The 13,569-nt window shown below is 35.6% G+C and overlaps 1 protein-coding gene across 1 annotated transcript in view; it reads right to left on the bottom strand.

The window, feature by feature from the left end:
- LOC140138721 (sialidase-3-like) overlaps nt 1–10,038 on the bottom strand; it is a 35,731-nt gene extending 25,693 nt beyond the window's left edge. The window contains exon 1 of the mRNA XM_072160475.1: nt 9,387–10,038. The gene's annotated coding sequence lies outside the window, so the exon portion shown is untranslated. The remainder of the gene's footprint in view (nt 1–9,386) is intronic.
- Nucleotides 10,039–13,569: the final 3,531 nt, after the last annotated feature.

The following is a 13,569-nucleotide window of genomic DNA, read 5'->3' as shown; positions in this document are numbered from 1 at the left end:
AGGAAGTGAATAGAAATAAACTTACAACTATTATAATTTTGATAAAAGTAAAATAAATAATACGAACATTTTAATGATCAGAAGCGTTCGGAGATGATGATAAATAAAGGTACCCACCCGTATTCATGAGTGAAGAAATGGTTATAGTTTTGATGAATCTATTGCGATAACATGAGGGCAAAATGTCTAAATGAATTTACTGCAGATTGACTCGTGCTCTTTGGTCAAATATATGACCTTACAAAATTAGTTTTTTCGTGACGGTAGATCGCGTAGACATCGGGACAGGAAATTTTAGACATAAAGGGTGAAATTATTTTTACTCCTGGCTATGTAAGATGTGTTAAAATAACTTTTTCTACAATAAACCATAAATAATTTGTAATTCCCGGTGTTTTTAGGGGCTGTGCAATAATTATGAGCCCTGGGGGAGGGTAAAATTGAGGGGGGGGGCAAGTAATTTTTGGCGAGCACTATAATAGAAAACATAAGAATGAAAAAACTCCATGCTGTGTTTGGAAACACAGCACTCAAACAGTAATTTTTGGCGAGCACTATAATAGAAAACATAAGAATGAAAAAACTCCATGCTGTGTTTGGAAACACAGCACTCAAACACAGCATTGTAACAGAAAACATAAGAATGAAAAAAAATCCGTGCTTTACTTGCAAACACAGCTCTCAAACACAGCACTACAATATAAAACATAAGAATGAAAAGAGCGACATTTGCTGTGTTTTAGTGCTGTGTTCGAAAACACAGCAAATATTTCTGTCCTTAAATCGTGCAGCACAGCACTCAAACACAGCACTATAATATAAAACATAAGAATGCCAAATCCATACTGTGTTTGCAAACACAGCACTCAAGCACAGCACTATATAATATAAAACATAAATCTATCAATTCTTATGTTTTATATTACAGTGCTGTGTTTGAATGCTGTGTTTGCAAACAAAGCACGGAATTTTTTCATTCTTATGTTTTCTATTATAGTACTGTGTTTGAGTGCTGATTCTCTGCTCTGCTCTGAAACACAGCACTCAAACAGCACTATAATAAACTCAACCAATAAAGTATCGAAACGATTATAGATGGTCAGATTTATCGGGAACTGAAATATATAGCAAAAACTTATTTAAAGCCTAAATGTACTTTTTTTTAATTTTTTTTAAATTCATTTTGCTTTTAGATTAAACAGGACAAAAGACAAATAACTTGAGAAAAAATAAATAAAAGATAGAAAGAATAAAAACAACACACACAAATACAAAAGCATCTCTTATATCACTAGTACGATACAATATTATGCATATTTTTAAATTCGTTTAAATACTTTGTTTGTCCGTGGGCACATGAGAAAGACAATAATAATTAATATGTTACTTTGTTGTTACATTCTTACACAAAACCTTCCCATTTCATACGAAAGATATTCAATTTATTTATTCTCTGAAAACAAGCTTTTTCTTCTTCAATTTTTTTTCTTAAAAAATGTGAGAACGTGGCGATATATGGTTTCTCATTTGAAAACCTGTTCCTAAATAAATAATACTTAGCACTCAGAATAATATAGTTAAGCACTTTGAACCTTGAATGTCCTTCCAGTCCCAAAATTATATCTTTGTAACATAGATGTATTCGAGTCTGTATCTTTCCATTTAACCATGTCTCTATCTCCTTCCAAAAAGAGTTTATTTGATGGCATTCCCAGAACATGTGATCAATTGTTTCTTTATTTTGACATAAATGACAATTTTCGTTCTCTTTCAGATTAATAAGCTTTAAATAACTATTGCTTGGAATAATTCGATGAAGGATTTTATATTGAAAAAATCTCATTCTTTCTTCAGTGGTAATTTGAAAAGGTAATGTCCAAATGTATTCCCAATTTAGATTACCCAAACGATCAAACAAACGATCATAATAATTCTGATTTACTGGTTTTGTTGATTGTGACATGTTAAATTGTTTAGATACATCACGAGTTGTTAACTTCTTTACTTCTAACGAAATGTTTTTTTCAATACTTTTAAGTTTTTCCATATCTGTTTCAGAAAGTTTCTTTATTTCTAATTTCCATTCCCTTGGTAAACTATTTATAACACCGTAATATGTTACAAAATCAATACATCGTCCATATTTTTCACAAAGCTTTTCGTATGAATAAAATGAACCTTTATCATCTAATATATCTTTAATCTTCATTAGTCTTGTTCGAGCTCTATTAAGAGACTTGTTTACATCTTTTGAAAACAACTTGTTATAACTTAGTGGCATATGCAATACATCTTCCAAATTGATTGTTTCTTTGTTATTACATTGTTTAAAACTTTGCCAGCTTAAAATGACTTCTTTGTAAAACTGGGGAAATTTGCAGGAAAAACAGAATCATCAACATTACATTGTAACAGGAACTCCAGACCTCCCATTTTATTAAAGAAATAATTTGGGACATCTTTCCACGGTGCATAACCTTCACTCAAAAATCTTTGTAGCCACATAATCTTTAATGCTTTGTCTGTATTGAATATATTTACCATCTCTATTCCTCCGCTTTCTTTTGGTGCAATTAAAACAGAACGTTTGATTTTTTCTGGTTTTCCACTCCATAAGAAGTTATACAGTATCTTTTGAACATCAGATAACACATTTCCACTCACATAATCTGTGGACATTAAATAAGTCATTTGTGAAATACCAATACTTTTTACTAATAAGACCTTTCCTCTAAGTGTTAGATCTCTTTGTCTCCAAATATCTAATTTGTCCTTTAATTTTTGAGTCTTGGTTGAATATTATACTCATTACATTTTTTACTATCATAACCAACAAATAAGCCCAATATTTTAACAGGTTCCTTAGTTCGTTTAATACCATAAACATAATCATTACAGTTTCTAAGACTTCCTATCTTCATCAATTCTGTTTTCTCCAAATTTATCTTCAAACCAGACAACCTTCCAAACTTATTTCTATCACACACACGAATAATGCTGTTGATAACGGGCATCCTTGACGAACACCTCGTGTCAGATCAAACCAACCAGTAGAAGGCTTTAATGTATATAAAGCGCAGCTTTCTCCTGCACATTTTAATACCTCTTTTGTTGCTCTACGATATCATTTAGTCGAGTTATGGGCGCTTGAGTGGCTTCAAGTCGGATTTTGAAAGTTGCACTTAGCTCCTATTCAAGCCAAACGCGTTCGTCGTGTACACCCCCCCCCCACACACACACACACACCATCAAGACAAAGGACACCGATGTGCTCTGTTTAATTAACCATGAACTTTACTTTATTTTACTCCTTCGACTTCCAACTTCAATACTTGCTACCCTTTACTTATCTCTGACTTATCTCATGAACTCTTTCTGCTGACATCTCAATACTTGGTCCCGGGGGGCCACTGTAATTGTGAAGGGGGGTATCAGGCGCGTCCGTAAATGCACGTAAAAAGGGTATTTTTTCAGACTAGGGTACGTTACGTGCGTAGCGTGAATAGGGTATCAAATTCATGTAAAATTGGTGTAAAAGGGTATATTTTTGGAGCTCTTACGTACTTAGAGTAGTTTTGCCAAGTTTGGAATTTTGTGCTTTCTCCTTCATTTATGAAAAGTGAAAGGAAAGTGTCTTCTTCCTACACCCCAGAGGCAGTTAAAAGCCATCTTTCAGCTGTCAGAGATGACAGATCCCTATACTGGCCCAGCTAGCATACTAAACACGAGGTCCCCGGACAAGGTCACAACTTGTTCAGAATATACAACCAATCAGGGGCTTTTTCTTAACTGTGGAGTCAATAAATTATGAGGAAAAATATAAGAGGATTTCCGATTGGCCGAACCTCTTTAAACTCATCAATATTCATAGTCTTGGTGGCTTCCAGCCCAGAAAATTTGGTTGAGCAAGCACGAACTTCTAGGTTTGTAAACAAGCTGTGTCAATGAACTTTTGACATGTGTGAAATTTTATCGGGGTATTTACAAACACAACGATTGAATAATTTGGAACTATTTTGGCTTTCTTAAAATATAAATCAATGAGTTTCAGGATTTTGGTTGGGTTTACCACTAAATCCAGTATGATAATTAATGCTCTAGGATGTTTTAAATCGAGACGAAATTAGGAAATTATACCAAGCTAAACTGGCCGTGTTTGCCGTCTTCTTCCAACTTCAATGTGTGGTTTGCAATCGCCATGGTCGTAATTTGCGTTGGACTTGCAGTTCTCTTGGATATGTGGAGAAATGGGTACATCCCAATCCCAAAGAATAAATTCTACATCAGGGTTGGACCTGTGATTCAAAAAGGGGAAATTATTGGCCCAAAAATCTTGAAAATATTGGACATACTGCATGAACTTTGAGGTAAGCTTTAGCACCACGTAAACTTGTATGGCTCAAAATTCAGACGGCTTGCCACAAATTGCCAGCCCTACCATGCCACTCGCCGCCTGGGTTCTGTGTGTTTACTTGTTTAGGGGTAATAATTGCATCAATTACTTGTTTAGGGTTGGGGAAAAGACAACTTCTTGTTTAGGGTAGCAAATCGTGCAACTTATACTTGTTTAGGGGGAAAATTTTGGTCTCGGAAATACTTGTTTAGGGTGCTTTTTGAGAGTCCTCGGACGCGCCTGATACCCCCTCTTGACACTATAGTGGCCCCCCGGGTACTTGGTGTGCCCACCACCACTGCCTATAACTGCCTGGATTCGTTGTCGCATGTTCTGAACAAGATGTCTTATCTTCCTTGGTCAGTGTCTCGCCATTTCCTGCGCAAGATGCGCCGAAGGTCTTTTAAGGTGGTGTCAGGTTTGATTGCTTTGTTAGCTTTGCTTTGAAGTTGGAAGTCGAAGGAGTAAAATAAAGTAATGTTCATGGTTAAGTAAACAGAGCACATCGGTGTCCTTTGTCTTGATTTTGTGTGTATGTGTACACGAAGAACGCATTTGGCTTGAACATGTTGAATAGGAACTAAGTGCAACTTTCAAAATCCGACTTGAAGCCACTTAAACGCCCATAACTCGACCAAATGATATCGTAGAGCAACAAAAGAGGTATCAAAATGCGCAGGAGAAAGCTGCGCTTTATATACATTAAATAAGTTTTTGCTATATATTTCAGTTCCCGATAAATCTAACCATAATTTATATAATCGTTTCGATACTTTATTGGTTGAGTTTATAAAACATAAGAATGAGAACATTCCGTGCTTTGTTTGTGTTTGCAAACACAGCACTCAAACACAGCACTCAAACACAACACTGTAATATAAAACATAAGAATTGACAGCACCAAAACACAGCACGCACTACTCCACAGACTCCGAGTATTAGACGTACAATACTGTATGTAACATATCTACGTTATTTAATCTATTGCCATTCTATTTCCAGTAATGTTTAAGTTCTAACGAATGTTTGATGACGATAAATCGATAATATTATGTTACATATAATATCTAGCAGAAATATATTATCGATTTTACGTCATCAAACATTCGTTAGAACTTAAACATTACTGGAAATAGAATGGCAATAGATTAAATAACGTAGATATGTTACATACAATATTTTACGTACAATAAACATAAAACATAAGAATGAAAAAAACTCCATGCTGTGTTTAGAAACACAGCACTTAAACACAGCATTGTAATAGAAAACATAAGAATGAAAAAAAAATCCGTGCTTTGTTTGCAAACACAGCTCTCAAACACAGCACTACAATATAAAACATAAGAATGAAAATGGCGACATTTGCTGTGTTCGTAATATATATTTCTGTCCCTAAATCGTGCAGCACATGTGCAATGTGACCTCAAGTATATAGTAAAGTTACAAGCATTTGATTAGACGAAGGTTCAGTTTTAAAATTGGCAAACTGACCTATACACGCCTGATCGAATAGCGTATATATATATCTACCAAAAAACGTTGACAACGTAAAGAAATCAGCAAGTTTAAAAAACCCACCTCGGCTCACTTTTTGAAACTTGGTCCCATTTGTAAAAGGTATTAATTTAAACTTCATCATATTTATATAAATTTAAAACATTTCCAGAAGTGTAGTAGGCTTGTAATCTTGTTGGAAACGCTGTATTCTGTTGAAATAAAATAAAAACACTGATTTCCTGTTGGTATTCAAAATGGGACCAAGTTTCAAAAAGTGAGCCGAGGTGGGTTTTTTAAACTTGCTGATTTCTTTTACGTTGTCAACGTTTTTTGGTAGATTTCTTTTCTTTTATGAATGTAACCAAGTAGCTCCAAGCTTGGAAAGTCATCAGGTTACAAAGTGCTCCATAAAACGAAAAATAGATGTTTGAAGTTGCTGTTCATGATTTATGACAATAAATAATTAAACAAAACTTTATCAGTCGTTTATTTTTAAAACTTGCTCGTCACGCGTGACTGAGGCGTACACAATGATCAATATATATTTTAATATACTTTAATTATTCAAGGCAACGTAAATATGTACAGAATTGTAAATATAAACAGCACACACCCAATGTTGACAATGCCAGAGAGATACGGAGAGTAAGTCCGATTTACTTCCAAGTTGGAACTGGTAAATGCGCATATATTTAAGCCTATACTACGGAAGCGTCTAAATGCCCCGACTAGGCAAGATAATTAGGGATTCAATCATGTTTCACCGTTGTTCATCACCGATTAACAACGATGCGTCCGCGTCGTCTGAGTGGTTTACTTCGCGAGGGCAGCTTTAGCTGCCCGAGCGAAGTAAACCACGCACGCAGACGCGAGTTGTTAATCGGTGATGAACAACGGTGAATGGCTATGATTGAATCCTTTCAACAACGAAAAGAAGCTAAAGATCGTATAATTCACGATTATTTTACGAGGAATGTCAGTCAATCATTGCCACTCAGCCTTACAGAAAACTTCGATGATTTCTCTTTTGATATCAGCAATAAAACTACAGAATAAAACGGCAATGTTTAGCCGCTACCTGAAAAATACTGAATTCAACTTGTAAGCTGGCATACGCACAAAGGTTCCAGGCATGACGAATTTTACGCGCTCTCGCGTAACGCGTAGTCTCGCTAGCGTTCGCGTATACGCTACAGTACTAAAGTGTGGGTTCATCACGGATTAACAACGGTTGGCTCCTGTACAAAGGTATAGGAAGAGTTGTTGAATCGTGTTTGAATGTTTGTGGTTCTTTATAGCCCTGCGGGCCAACCTAGTTGGATATGCCTATTAAGCGGCGGTTATCTGCGATCTTTCGTGGTTTGTGGTTTTAATTTCCCTTATCAAGCACTGGCCTCTATCGGGAGCTAATTTATAGTTTAAGCTTGTTGGATATCCATATTTCGTGGTTTGTGGTTCTTCGTAGCCCTGTGGGGCAATCTAGTTGCAAATACAAATTTCGCGGTTTGTGGCTCTTCATTTCGTTTCATTTCGTTTATCGCGGTTTGTGGTCTTAATTTGTTGGATATCCACATTTCGCGGTTTTTGGTTCTTTGTAGCCATGCGGGGCAATCTAGTTGGATATCCCTATTAAGCGGAGGTTGTCGGCGATCTTTCGCGGTTTGTGATTTTAATTTCCCTTATCAAGCCCTCTATCGGCAGTTAATTAGTTTAAGCTTGTTGGATATCCAAATTTCGCGGTTTGTGGTTCTTTATAGCCCTGCGAGGCAATCTAGTTGGATATCTAAATTTTCGCGGTTTGTGGTCTTAATTTGTTGGATATCCATATTTCACGGTTTGTGGTTCTTTATAATCGATAAGCCTGCGGGCAATCTTGTTGGATATGCAAATTTCGCGGTTTGTGGTTCTTTGTAGCCCTGCGGGGCAATCTAGTTGGATATCCCTATTAAGCGGCGGTTGTCAGCGATCTTTCGCGGTTTGTGATTTTAATTACCCTTATCAGGCCCTGCCCTCTATCGGGAGCTAATTTATAGTTTAAGCCTGTTGGATATCCATATTTCGTGGTGTGTGATTCTTTGTAGCCCTGCTGGGCTATCTAGTTGGATATCCAAATGTCGCGGTTTGTGGTTCTTTATAGCCCTGCGGTGAAATCTAGTTTGATATCAATATTCAGCGGCAGTTGTTGGCGATCTTTCGCGGTTTGTGATTTTAATTTGTGACAATTTATAATATTTATTGCAAATATAATTTCAGATTGAACTGTGAACAGAGCCAATGATAAATGTGTTTTAAATAACGAAGATGTCATGATAGTCAGGCATGGTGAAAGCATCTGGATGGTGAAAGTAGGCCTAGGCCTAGGCCTAGATGAGAATAAAAAATCAGACATGTTTGTTTGATGAAAAAAAATATCATAATAGCAATGGATGTTCGAGATGGTGTTATTCTTGATTTATGACAATACATTGGTTAATAAAACATTAAGAAAAAAAAGTGGTGGGAAGTTTCGAACCTGAGCAAAAATTCATAAATGGATTAGAAGTCCAGGACCTTAACCGCTTCGCCACGGGGACGACCCGTTATAACGACGTGTGAAAGTGGAGTATTTATTAATATGAATGTATGCTGTGGTCCGGAAAGAATAAAAGAATTGCGAAAAACTTGATTTTTTGGCGAATGGGATCCAGAATTTGTATGTAGGGTATCCAGGAATATACTAGGGTATATTTGAAAGTGAATCTCAAAAGGTAGTGCGACAGTGACAGCCATGTATGGCTGTAGCAGTGACGAAAGATTGTGGATATCAGTATGATTAGCTATGATTTTCCACTAATTTTGGCTATGAAATACCGCGTGAAATAAAGCAAGAATGTTTATTTATTATCAAACAATCGGATTGACTGTATGATTGGTGTAACTTTTTGAATTAATGAGTTGTTAAAATATTACACTTTGGATAGTAAATACGATTTAGCATGGTTTTAGATATATTTTGTACCCAGCGAAAAATATCATAGAACAATAGCGTTTTGTTTCGTGTAAATATAGTCCCGCGGTGCATCTTCTTATTCTTCTTTATCAGTCGTTTTTTTAAAAACTTGCTGGTCATGCTACCGCGTGACTCTAATAGCTATACCGTATATGGTATACTCTTTATGTGAACTCAGCCTTATGGTCTGTGCTACGAGCGCAGTGAGCAAGACGTAAATTGCACATGCATGACTATTAAATTCATGCAGATACAGGTTAATTTAATACAATACTGCTATATATAGCTACATATATATATGATCATCTATAGGTGGCTGTATAATACTGCTATTTATTATAGGCTTACTATAATTATGTACAACATGGATATGCAGAATATGAAGGTACCTTCATGTGCAAAACAAATTAGTTATCAACTACATCTTAAGCTTCTAAATATGAACTTGAATTATACACATAAATATATCAATAACGCTAAGCAAATAGATCAGGATTCACATACCTTAAACAAGTCTGCAAGCAATTTGGATGAAATATACAGGTGTAACCATGGTAATATTTGCACGGCAGGTTTGTTTTGCATGTCTGCATATTTGTGGCGAGTTATAAGCAGATATACACAGCTAATGGCAGAGTGGAGTATTTTGTGCTTGTGGAGTGCGTAGTTGAATGTGGTTGTGCTCGTAATAAAAATCCCTTTAAAAAGGGATGCGTCTGGTCCAGAGAAAAGATTGGATGCGTTGTGGTCATGGAAACAGACTTGACGAATCAGGATCCAAGTACTAGTATATTCTCATGACTTTTTATTAATCGACATAAATATAAAAATGAATATAGTTGGTGGTATTTAAATAATTTTTTGAGAATTATTACTTTTTATTGTTGATGGTATTGGACATAATGTACTCAAGTAGCAGTACGATGATAGCGACACTGTTTCATCTCGTTGACCCCATATAACCTGACCCCGAATGACCTCTGTTGATGACATTGATTTATTAATTATTTATTTAACTGACTACTCTTTCTTCTTTAAAAAGGTTAATATTATAATGCAACCCTGGCCCAAAATGGTATAATCCTAGTTGCGGCATGATAGTGGTATTGTTTCACCCCGTTGACCTCCATATGACCTTTGACCCCGGATGACTTCTGATTGATAACCTTTGACCTCGGATGGAATTTATTTATTTATTAATTATTTAATTAATTAATTAATTAATTAATTAAATCTATTTATTTATTTATGTATTTATTTATAAAACTCTTTCTGTCTCCATTTATTAAGGGTTAATATATTTAACCAATCCCTGTCACAAAATTAATTAATTATTAATTTATTAATTTATTAATTAATTAAATCTAGGCTGGTCAAAACCCATCTCTGCTTTCTCTATCTCAGTATGTCAATGATCACTTACCCAGCATTCTTGAAAATGAGCAACATAATGATTGTTGACTTAACACGGTTTGGAAATAATTTCTTCATATTCTTTGGTGTTATCTGTCGTTTACGTGTCCTTCCTAAAACACCAAAGTACGCACATTTCAAACATCTAAATTAGCTAAAAATTTAGGACATGTTACAAAACTATATTTTCTAGAATTTTAGAAGAGTACTTTTAATATCGGCCGGTTATTTTTCACACAGCGACGTTAACTAGGCAAATCCCCATACTTTTAACGTAGGCTATTTGTAGAGATCACGCGTCAATGGGAAAAGCACTGTGTATTGTGTATAGGAAAACGGACAGTAACTGCAGTATGTTTATGGACCTTAGCCATTCTGTTTTAGCCGAGATCCAGGGTTCGTGCGGCCATTGCGGCAAAGTCTCAGGAGAGATCGGTCTTCCCTGGCGGTTGTCTTTTGGGGCCGACCTGACCTTGGTCTAGGTGTAGTAGTTCCGGTCTCTCGACGTCTCTTTAAAATTTGAGAAACTGCACCTTATGTAATTCCTAAAGCGACACCAATATCCTTCTGTTTGTAGCCATGATTACGTAAGCCAATGACGCAGGCGTATAAGTCTGCGCTCAACTCGCACCCAATGATCAGAAATATCGTATACATCAGACAGATGCAACAAAGTAAAGCTGCTTTCTTCACACGGTAATGCAAAAGCCAATGTAACCGTATGAATCATATCGCTAAAATAACTGTGAAAAGGATGCCCGATGGTTCATTTATCAGGCATAAGAAGCCATTGTCCTACATTACGTATTGTGTGATATGGAATGGTACCTAAGACCTTGCCAGATACCCGTGATCCATTTTGCATCGCTGACGGGTCATTAATGATAAGAAATCTGCACTTAAAAACAGAACTATGCAAAAAAATAAAAATATTCCAAACTTTTGTCCAAGACTGTATATGAAAATATATACAACTTTGGAATTAAAAGACACTAAGGTACAGATAGCAATTATATAAAATATATAAAAATAGTATTAAGATACAATTCTTTTAAAAGTTCAAAGCTTGGATGGAAGTGGTGCTTTTGCAGCAATTGGAAGGTGGTTGAATGCTTAAGCCCCTCATAACCAACCGGTAAATGGGGCATATAGTAACCCGGGATAGTAACCCAGAAGTATCCTGCTATCGGGAGATTGGGGATACTTAAAAAGATAGTCTAAAATTTTTCCGGAGGTCTCCCGAAGACCTCAGGGAGATATATGTTCTAATTTCACTGCTCAATATTGGAGTTTATTTGGTATTTGAGCTGCGGGAGATGCTTGAGACCAACACTACCTTGATATGGCGGCTAACTTTGAGGAATTATTACTTTTTTATTAGTACCAAATATTTGGAAATCTTTGCTGAGAAATATGGACAAATTTAGAGATAATAATTTCATTTACCATGATAAAAAGTCCCTTTAAAAGGGAAAGCCAGCCCCAATGTAGAAGAGGTCTTGTAATTAATTTGGGTCACTGCGTGAGAGGCATTTTTAGGATCGGCACGCTTACACCCATCATCTTTCATGACACCAAACCATAAATGATGAGAACATGGACACTAAAAGAGTAAAAAACGATAACTCCTATAACTCCTGTCAATTCTTTTTTTTTCTAAGCTTTCTACTGTCAGATGTGTTTCGCCCAAATTTCCCTGAGAACCAGCTCTTGTCCTGTAGCTATGAATATCAGAAACAGTATTAAAATATTGCACAGATAAATTATGCCCATATTAAAGCTAGACCCTAAAAACTTTATTTTGCATCGGAGTTTTTAGGCTGAAAACCAAAACTGATGTTTAAGATTGCAGCATCGGTAACATTTTGAGTTATGTTTATCCAAAAAAAAACGATACAGGATAGGATAGATAATTACTTTGACTTCAATACTTTCCATATGATGAAGATTTTGATTCAACAATAATTATATCTGTTATCAACATGATCAATTATGCACTCACATGCAATCAAACATACCATGCTGCACTGGTCTCAGTGGTCAAGCATACCGTGTATGACCAGGGAAATGCCACTGATATGACGTCATTGTTGATAATATTTTCGTCCGTTGACCATGTGGATATGCTGTAAAACTATCATTGTTACATCTAGGCCTAACCTATAACTTTTAAAGTCGTAGTTAATTCAAACATAACTTTGGCAATACTTACTCGTTTTCGTTCGTTGAAACAGCAAAACGTACTTTCTTTTCACAAATCGAATGGCAATACTTTAAAACATTTTCACCACAAAAAGTAAAATAAAAAAATGTATACCAATACCAGTAGGCTATAATCTTTTGTGTATACAAAGCTGATCTACGAACCAAATACCAGCCCATGGGCTGGCGAAAAGAATGCTTTTTACAAGCCTGACAGCAGAAAATCATGATATTAGGCAAATGAGCCAATTTAGTATGGTGTCCCTCTTACCCCATCCACTTGGGGTGGCCGTGGGACAGTGGTTCTTGGAATTAATTTTGATACGAAAATAACAAAATTACTAAGTGAAATTGCATATAATGCCGCCAACAAGCTCAAAAAATAATACTGAACATGGGAGGGGGGTTGTCACTATTCAACCAAGAAAAAAAATCTGCCTATTTTATTCAGATGAAATTAATAAACATAATTATATTATTATAGTTTTCTATTTTTTTTTGGTATAGGGCCTAATTATGTAATGCCCAAATGCTCCAATATAATATGCATTGCTGTAAAATATGTTCTTTTAATGTAATAATATCATAAATATATGTGTCACACTTACCCCAAAGTGTGGGGGTAAGTGGGACAGTTGAGTCATAATTGGCCCCGCCCTTCTGTACTGAATTGGTGTATGGCCCCAAAACTAACACCAGATATTGTCCTAGGAATTATAAAACATAATTCCAATCTTTATTCACTTAAATTGTCAATGTTCATTTTAGATATCAGTGTGATTTTTAGTGATTATTTCATAGTGATTATAGGAGAATACATAATATACAATACAAAGAGTAGCTTAATAATTAAAATATATAAAATATATAAAATGTCCATTTCAGATATCAGTGTGATTTTCAGTGATCATTTCATCTTCAGAATTAGCTTTCACAAATCATGCATTTTCATGGCATAAAAGGCACTTAAAAACAGTGCGCGAAATAATGTACTTACCAGTTATGTTCACCCTGTATATCCTAAACAAAGACATAACTGTCAACATTGAAACAAGCAGCCATTACTACCCTT

Source organism: Amphiura filiformis, chromosome 18 (genome assembly GCF_039555335.1).
Source record: "Amphiura filiformis chromosome 18, Afil_fr2py, whole genome shotgun sequence".
NCBI classification, from domain to species: Eukaryota; Metazoa; Echinodermata; class Ophiuroidea; order Amphilepidida; family Amphiuridae; genus Amphiura; species Amphiura filiformis.
Note: the sequence above shows the minus strand (reverse complement) of the source record. Positions and strands in the feature narration are given on the sequence as shown.